At 44.9% G+C, this 8,645-nt stretch overlaps 1 non-coding gene across 1 annotated transcript; it reads left to right on the plus strand.

Moving 5' to 3' along the window:
- The first annotated feature begins 7,993 nt into the window (after positions 1-7,993).
- trnas-uga (transfer RNA serine (anticodon UGA)) lies at positions 7,994-8,075 on the plus strand. Its single transcript has one exon. It is a non-coding gene; the product is annotated as a tRNA-Ser (tRNA).
- The last annotated feature ends 570 nt before the right edge of the window (positions 8,076-8,645 follow it).

Consider the following 8,645-nt stretch of genomic DNA (forward strand, 5'->3'; position numbering starts at 1 on the left):
GACCACAATCTGTGCAGATTGGTGATATCTCCTCCTTGCTGATGATCAACACTGGCGCACCTCAGGGGTGTGTGCTTAGCCCACTGCTCTACTCTCTGTATACACATGATTGCGTGGCTAGGCATAGCTCAAATACCATTATAAATTTGCTGACCATTGTTGGTAGAACCTCAGATGGATAAGAGAGGGCGTACAGGAGTGAGATATGCCAACTAGTGGAGTGGTGTTGTAGCAACAATCTGGCACTCAACGTCAGTAAGACAAAAGAGCTGATTGTGGACTTCAGGAAGGATAAGACGAAGGAACACATACCAATCCTCATAGAGGGATCAGAAGTGGAGAGAGTGAGCAGCTTCAAGTTCCTGGGTGTCAAGATCTCTGAGGATCTAACCTGGTCCGAACATATCAATGTGGTTATAAAGAAGGCAAGACAGTGGCTATATTTTATTCAGCATATCAACAAATACACTCAAAAACTTCTATAGTTGTACCATGGAGAGCATTCTGACAGGCTGCATCACTGTCTGGTACTGAGGGGCTACTTCACAGGACCGAAAGAAACTGCAGAAGGTTATAAATCTAGTCAGCTCCATCTTGGGCACTAGTCTACAAAGTACCCAGGACATCTTTAGGGAGCGGTGTCTCAGAAAGACAGCATCCATTATTAAGGACCTCCAGCACCCAGGGCATGCCCTTTTCTCACTGTCACCATCAGGTAGGAGATACAGAAGCCTGAAGGCACACACTCAGCGATTCAGGAACAGCTTCTTCCCCTCTGCCATCTGATTCCTAAATGGACTTTGAATCTTTGGACATTACCTCACTTTTTTTTTAACATACAATATTTCTATTTTTGCACATTTTCTAAATCTATTCAACATACTAAATTGATTTATTTGTTTATTATTAGTAATATTATTTTTTCTCTGCTAGACTATGTATTGTATTGAAATGCTGCTGCTAAGTTAACAAATTTCATGTCACATGCTGGTGATAATAAATCTGATTCTCATTCTGATTCTGGAATCAAAAGGAAGGGGAGTCCATTTCAGTGTATGTGGCTGAATTGAAGAGATTGTGTGACCATTGTCATTTCAGTAATGGTCTTATTTATACACTAAGAGAGCATTGAGTTCGTGGAATCTTACAAGAAAGCATTAAAAAAGAGCTCCTAACTGAAGCACAACTTACATTCAAAAGAGTAGTTGAAATCGCTGTTTCAATGGAAACTGTAGACAAAGATGCATTTGAGTTCCAGTTAGGAATGAAAGTGAGTGAGAATAAAATTACAGTGTTGGAAAAGAAACCAGCTTGGCCAAAAAAATTGTGTTACCATTGTGGTAGGTCTCATGTACACCAAATAAATGCAGATTTAAAGACAAAAACTTGAAGAAAATGCAACAAAGTAGGACACATACAAAGAGCATGTCTGGCAGAGAAAAATAAATGGACTGCACACAAAGAGAAAAAGATAAGAAGTCAAGGTGCATTTTCAAAAAGAGCACTAATCTGCACGCTATTGATGAAAAGTCTGGGGAAAAGATAAGTACTGTGGGATGACAGTCATAACTGTGAAATACAACAACCAACAAGCCACATTGATCTTGTATGATCAATTGATCTTATATGCAGGAGGGCCAGCGTGTGGAGATGCGATTGGCTGAGATACCAACAACTTGATTGGAGACACATTAACCATTTGCATGCCACATAAAGGAGTTTATTCCTTCATGGATCTGTTCCAAGACGGCCAATTGATGTCTTTTGAGAAATTAGTAACTCTCTCTCGTATTCACATTTCCTGCAATATCTTCAGGTCAGACACTTCTTACAAGAATATTTAAGTAATTTTCCACATATACAAGATTCTGACCTGTTAAGACATTATTTTAAAAATGAACCCTTTAGTGAAAGGTTTTATTGGGAAAATTTATAATTTATTGTTACAACAGCACAATTACTCTTCACTTAAGATTAAGAAAGATTGGGAGAGAGAGCTTAACATGACCTTGATAACAGAGGATTGGTTGTGGATTTTGAAGTTGGTTAACTCTTCTTTGATCTGTGCCAGTCACTCTTTAATTCAATTTAAAATTGTACATCGTTACTATTTGACAGAGGAGAGACTGTCTAAAATGTTTCCTAATGTTGATAGTCAGTGTGATGGATGTAAAACCGAGACAGCTACATTGACACACGTTTTGGTTGTGTTCTGTATTGAAACAGTTTTGGAAATCTATTTTTTCTACAATTTCTAAAGTTCTAAAAATTAATTTACAACCTAATAAATTGACAGTTTTGTTTGGTATAATCCCGCAATATATTCATGGTATTTCTGTATCAGACCAACATGTAATTGCATTCATTACAATATTGGCCAGAAGGGCTATTTTGTTGAAATGCTTCTGCTCCCACTTTGATACAATGGTTCTCTCAGGTGATGTTATGTCTTAGTTTGGAGAAAATCAGAAGTTGAACTTTTGATCCTCAATTTGATTTCAAGAAAAGGTGGGGTTCATTTGCCGTCTGCTATCATCTGATTTGAGTTAATTAACATGGTTTCCTTCCAATTTTTGTTTAAATGGATTTGAGTTGGTGGATTGATTTTTTTCTTTTATGGAAGCTTGTATGACATATAGTTCCAATGGGTTTTTTTTTTCCGGGTTTTTTTTCTCTTAGTTAGTAGGGGTTCTTTTTTTTCTTTCTTTCTTTCTTTTCAAAACAAAAATTCTTAACGCTTTATTTTTTCTTATTATTAGTGATATATTGCTTAGCTTTGTAAATCAGTTATTTGCTAATTTACTTCTTCATTGTACATATTGACAGATTCACTTGATTACATTGATGTATTTTTGTGTATCTTTAATAATAATTAATAAAAATGAAATAAATGTACTGGATGATGCCACAACTGTCTCCATACTGGACATCATGAACCATTACCCAACAGAGGACAAATTAGTGTTGGTGTCAACCTCTGTGCCTCTGGATGGACCAAAGAAGGACCAGGCTGCTGAGCGGAATTGTGAAAGTGACAAAAGCAGTGGTCTGACTACGACAGGTTTTGTAGGCAAAATATCTGAGAAAGCTTCTGATATGTTAATCAGGCAGTTACTTGAGAAATGTGGCTTAGTTGCAAGCAATTGGCTTTTGTGAGTATAAAGAGCCAGAATTTACTCTGTGTGCATTACGGTTATTGCATGAACTTCAAGTGGGAGACAAAAAGCTGCTTGAAAAAGTAGATGCAAATACCATCCTGGATGAACGGATGTCATGGTCCGGTCTGTGAAATCCGCATTCCGGTTCATCGATCGTTATACTGGGTTTTCCTGTTTTCCCTTGTTCCACTGGGTGCATTAATTGAGGCACCTGATTCTCGTTTTGGGCTGGCACATAAATACCTCTGCAAACCAAGGACTCCCTGCTGGACTGTTCCCTTCCCCTCCCCATCTGAATCCCTGACAGTTTCCTTGGCAGTTTACCTCGGCAGTCACCTCGGCCCTGTGTCCTGAAAAGGGTCCCAGCCCTGCGTCCTAGGAGGGTCCCAGCCCTGCGTCCTAGGAGGGTCCCAGCCCTGCATCCTAGGAGGGTCCCAGCCCTGCGTCCTAGGAGGGTTCCGGGCCTGGGCTCCAAGGAGGGTCCCGGCTCGGTACCCAAGAGCTTAATCAAACCGAGTCCAAAAACCGGGCCAAACCTAGTCCAAGAGCCACGTCCTGTGCTGGAGTTTCCTCGCTCAGCCCAGTGCTGGAGGTTCCCTCATCTAGTCTAAGCCACCTCCAAGAACCTCGTCCTGTTCAAGCCACATCCAAGAACCTTGTCCTGTCCACGTGCCTCGTCCTGTGCAGGAGTTCCACATCCTGTCCTGTAGCCGCGTCCTGTCCTGTAGCCACATCCTGTCCTGTAGCCACGTCCAGTCCTGTAGCCACATTTTGTCCTCGCCTAGATCTGGGGTCCGATCCCGAGTCAAGACCCAGGTTCCGGGTCCCTGTCCAGTCTCTGCCTAGGAGTCCTAGCCCAGGCTCCTATTTCCAAGTTCCTTGTTCTGGTCCCGCTTTCCTAGTCTTAGTCCTAGCCCAGGCCCGGTGTCCTTGTCTAGTCCAGGGCCTGTGTCCATGTCCAGTGTTGTTTCTTCCTGACTCCCCTTGCTTTCTTGATAAACCTTGTCCTGCTCCTAGTACTTCAGTGCCTGTGTCTTGCATTTGGGTCCGCTCCCAACGCCCCCTTGTGACAATGGAAGGATAAAAAGAAGGGAGTGAATGGAGATACAGAAATAGAGGATTTGTTGGATGACATTGTGGATGTGGAAGCCAAGAGGAGAGATCAGATTGTAAAGGGGAGTGACAGAAGGACTAATTAGAGAACTAAATGCAATTTCCCAAGATCAAGATGCACAAACTAGAAGAAAAAGGAAGAAGAAGAAGAGGTAGCTACCGCGGAAAGAACCACTTCCTGAAGTCTGAGTCAACTCGTACAACCACGACCAGAAGGCCCCAGAGCCTTCACGGGAACAAGTCTCACCTGCCAAGCAGAGTGACACCCCTTTCTCAGCAAAGACAGTGTCTCACAAGAGTAAGAAATCCTCCACAGCGATTAGATCTCCATTGAGTTGGAGCTTATAGCTAGGCAGTGAGGTTGATTAAGCATTCTTTTCATTTACATATTTAATTATGGGTTGTATGTGTAAATACATAAATTGCACGCGTCATCACACTAACATATGACAGCATTGCAGAGTCTAGAGCAGAGAAACAGGCCCTTCGGCCCATCATGAGCATGCACGACCAACCCACAAGAATCCCATCGATGAACACATGCTTCGTGCAGGGTCGGAGTATGTGTCCTTGTCAGGTGATGTGAGGGGTCTCTGGCTCCTCCTCAGGCAGTGTGTCCTGGAATCCAAATACCGCTGTTTGAAAAGAGGGTTTGAGGGTTCCTGAACCTGGTGGTGTAAGTCCTGAAGTTCGTGAACCTCCTTCCTGATGGCAGCAGCGAGAGGAGAGCATGTCCTGGATGATGGAAGCTTCTTTCGAGGTATGCTCAATGGTGGGGAGGGTTTTGCCCGTGATGGAATGGGCTGTATCCACTACTTTTTGTAGTATTTTTTGCCTAAGGGCATTGGTGTTTCCACACCAGGCTGTGATTCAGCCTGTCAATATACTCTCCACTGCACATCTGTCAGAGGTTGTCAAAGTTTTAGATGTCATGTCAAATCTTTGCAAACTCCTAAGTAACTCACAATGTCTTTTTATGTATTGCATTACACTGCTGCCACAAAGCAACAAATTACTGAAGGTACGTCAGTGACAATAAACCTGATTGTGACCATCATTACAGCCACTGTGGACTGCAGATTCTGAATCAGGTTTCATATCACTGGCATATGTTGTCAAATTTATTGTTTTGTGGCAGCAGTAGATTGCAATATGTAATTTTAAAAGCTATAAATTACAATAAGATGTACAGTACACGCACACGTATTCATGTATATTTTTTCCCTCACCCCTTATGGGTGGTGTGTGTGTATTTTTCCCTCATTCTCAGCTCCTCTCCCAGAGGCCTGGGAGCTTGAGGGCTCTGTGCAGTATCCTTGCTGTTCCTAGTAGTGTGCTCTTCTGCACCGAGATCTCAGATGTTGTTCCCAGGATCTGTTGGAGGCACTCTCCCAGTCCAGCTGTCACAGCTCCGAATGCTCCTATTACTCTGGCTTTAACCTTCCACATTCTTTCTATCTGCTCTTTCAAGCCCTGATATTTCTCCAGCTTCTCATATTCTTTGTTCCTGATGTTCCTGACATTCGGGATTGCCACATCTATTCCTATTGCTTTCTCCTGTTCCTTGTCCAGTATTACTGAGTCTGGTTGGTTGGCCAGTACCTGCTTATCAGTCTGTATTGGGAAGTCCCACAGGATCTCAGCTCTGTCATTTTTCACCACCTTCTCGGATGTTTCCCATTTGGACTTGGGAGTGTCCAATCCATACTCAGTGCAGATGTTCCCGTGGACGACGGTCTTCATTATTGGCAGAGACCCCACTTGCGCTTGATGTGGGTTGTTGTTAAATTAGTATTCCATTAATTCCATGTTGTCCAGTCTCATCCATTTATAGTTTGTTAAATAAAATTAAATAAGTCGTGCAAAAAGAGAGCAAAAGAAGAAAAAGCAGTGACGGTGTTCATGTGCTCACGAACAATTCAAAAATCTGATGGCGGAAGCTGTTCCTGAATCGTTGAGTGTGTGTCTTCGGGCTCCTGTAGCTCCTCCTTGTTTGTAGCCATGAGAAGAGGGCACGTCCTGGGTGATGGGGTCCTTCATGATGGGCGCTGCCTTTTTGACATCATACCTCAGTGCTGGGGAGGCCAGTGCCCGTGATGGAGCTGGCCGAGTTTACAGCTTTCTGCAGCTTTTTCCGATCCTGTGCAGTGGCCCCTCCGTACCAGACGGTGATGCCTCCAGTTAGAATGCTCTTCACGGCACATCTGTTGAAATTGTGAGAGTCTTTGATGTCATAACAAATCTCCTCAAGCTCCTAATGAATTATAGCCACTGCTGATGCCGTCTATCCAATTTCATCAATATGTCGGGCCCAGGATAGAGCCTTAGAGATGTTGACACCCAGGAAGTTGAACCTGCTCACCTTTCCACTGCTGATCCCTCGATGGTGGCTATTATGTGTTTCTTCGACTTTCCCTTCCTGAAATCCACAAGCAGTTTCTTGGAGAGGTACAGGAGCCTGAAGACACACACTCAGTGATTCAGGCAACACTCACAACACGCTGGAGGAACTCAGCAGGCCGGGCAGCATCCGTGGAAACGATGAGTCAACGTTTCGGGCCGGAACCCTTCGTCAGGACTGCAGAGGCCCTATAAAGAAGGTGGGGGGAGGGTGGGAAGGAGAAGGCTGGTAGGTTCCGGGTGAAAAACCGGTAAGGGGGAAGATAAAGGGGTGGGGGAGGGGATAGGCAGGAAAGGTGAAGAAGGAATAGGGGAAAACACAATGGGTAGTAGAAGGAGGCGCAGCCTTCTCCTTCCCACCCTCCCCCACCTTCTTTATAGGGCCTCTGCCCCTTCCCTCTTCAGTCCTGACGAAGGGTTCCGGCCCGAAACGTCGACCGATCGTTTCCACGGATGCTGCCCGACCTGCTGAGTTCCCCCAGCGTGTTGTGAGTGTTGCTTTGACCCCAGCATCTGCAGAGTGGTTTGTGTTTACTCAGTGATTCAGGAACAGCTTTTCCCCCTCTGCCATCAGATTTCTGAATGGACAATGAATCCTGAACACCACCTCAATATTTTGCTCCCTTTTTGCGCTACTTTTTTTATAATTTATGTTTCTCGTTGTAACATATAATCATTGTTTATGTCTCGCAAAGTACTCCTGCCGTAAAACAACAGGACCGAAAGGAGCCGATAATAGACCTGAATCTGGGAAGTATTTGTGTGACCATCAGTAATTACAACTAGATTATAACTAGTTTAAAATTACTTGCGACTTTAATTCAAGTGGTCACATCAATGTGGCAGGAAGTCCTGCCGAAGGGTTTCGACTGTACTGTTTTTCCACGGGTGCGGCTTGCTGCTGAGTTTCCCGCAGCATTTTGTGAGTATTGTTCGGATTTCCAGCCTCGGCAAGTTATTGTTTGCGACCTGAAAGTGAAAGTTGTCCAAGCGCCTTGCTTTAGGGACCGCCTCTCCGCCCACTATCATTGGCTACTCCGCTTTGTCTCCGCCCAGTCTGTATTCCATCCAATCCTGCTTCAGGATCCTTTGTCAATCAACGTTCACTTTCACGCTCGACGCAGATCCTAGCTGTCACTCAAGGTCTCTGGCTCCGCCCATCTCCCCGCTGCCGGCTCCGGATCCAGGATTGGGTTGGCTGCATATCAATCACCATTCCAGCCTCGCCTCTCTCCCCCCGGCCACGTGACCTGCATCCCGCCCACGTCCACATCACGGTTCGGTGATTGGTTGTAAAGCCAGCTGCCCGAAGGAGTTGCTGTGCTGTGATGGCCGAGTGGTTAAGGCGTTGGACTTGAAATCCAATGGGGTCTCCCCGCGCAGGTTCGAACCCTGCTCGCAGCGATAGCCTTTTGCCCGGACGCCGGCACTTCGCCCACCTCTTCCATTAATCTTATTATTTGAAGCCTTTATTATTTCAAAAAAAAAATCATCGACTCTTTATTTCCTTCAATAGATGTTCCCTGACCGTCAGCATTTTGAGCGTGTGGCTGAAGAGGGACATATTCTGAGGAGCAGCCTGCGGATAGAATTTGGCGACGGCACCCACACTGGTCTCAGCTCCGTCAGTCAGAGGGATCAAGCCCGTCAGAGTGGAGTCGACCAGCAAAGAGCAGCCTGGGATCCACGCAAGCTACCCTTTCCTGCATGTACCGTATATAGTTAAAAGTGCACCTCTGATTCTATAGAGATTATGCAGAGGAGATTTACAAGGAGGTTGCCTGGATTGGGGAGCATGCCTTATGAAAACAGGTTGAGTGAACTTGGCTTTTTCCCCTTGGAGCGACGGAGGATGAGAGGTGACCTGATAGAGGTGTATAAGATGATAGGCATTGATCGTGTGGGTAGTCAGAGGCTTTTTCCCAGGGCTGGAATGGCTAGCGTGAAGGGGCATAGTGTTAAGGTGCTGGGAAA

Source organism: Mobula hypostoma, chromosome 7, assembly GCF_963921235.1.
Source record: "Mobula hypostoma chromosome 7, sMobHyp1.1, whole genome shotgun sequence".
NCBI classification, from domain to species: domain Eukaryota; kingdom Metazoa; phylum Chordata; class Chondrichthyes; order Myliobatiformes; family Myliobatidae; genus Mobula; species Mobula hypostoma.